We start from the raw sequence: 545 nt of genomic DNA on the forward strand, positions 1-545 counted from the left end.
GCTTATTCTTCTTGTGCCCCTCACCTTCCTTTTAAAATCATGTCTGAAGCTTAAAATTAGTATGAAATTGTTCAAACTAGATTTCCCAGCTGGCGAACCTGACATGATATTTACCTGGGTTGGAGGTTCCTAGAAAGATGAGGGAATGTTTTGGAGATGGTACAGAGTACCAGAGATCATATATATTGAATGGCTCCATATCACATAAGGAGAAACTGAACCAAGGTCAAACAGGAAAAAGGGAACAAGGGCAAGAATCAAACCTGGATCCTCACTCCCAGGCCGGGGCTCCTTCCATGGCATAGCCTGCCTCTCAGGAGGAGTAAAACTGGGGAGAGAATTAGTGACTCTCAGAGACACTCAATATCCTGTCACTCTGTAAACCAGATTATCCAGGAAATGATGGAGTGTAAGACCTGGCAGACAGATGCAAGAGTAGTTTCCTGAGTCTGGTGCAAAACACCATCGTGCCCAAACGCCCTGCAGTGTGTCTGCTCGTCCTCTGGGCGTGCGGTAGGCTTACACAGGGCAGTGGGCTGTGGACA

The sequence above is a fragment of the Bison bison genome, unplaced genomic scaffold, assembly GCF_000754665.1.
Source record: "Bison bison bison isolate TAMUID 2011002044 unplaced genomic scaffold, Bison_UMD1.0 scf7180017864230, whole genome shotgun sequence".
Taxonomy (NCBI): Eukaryota; Metazoa; Chordata; class Mammalia; order Artiodactyla; family Bovidae; genus Bison; species Bison bison.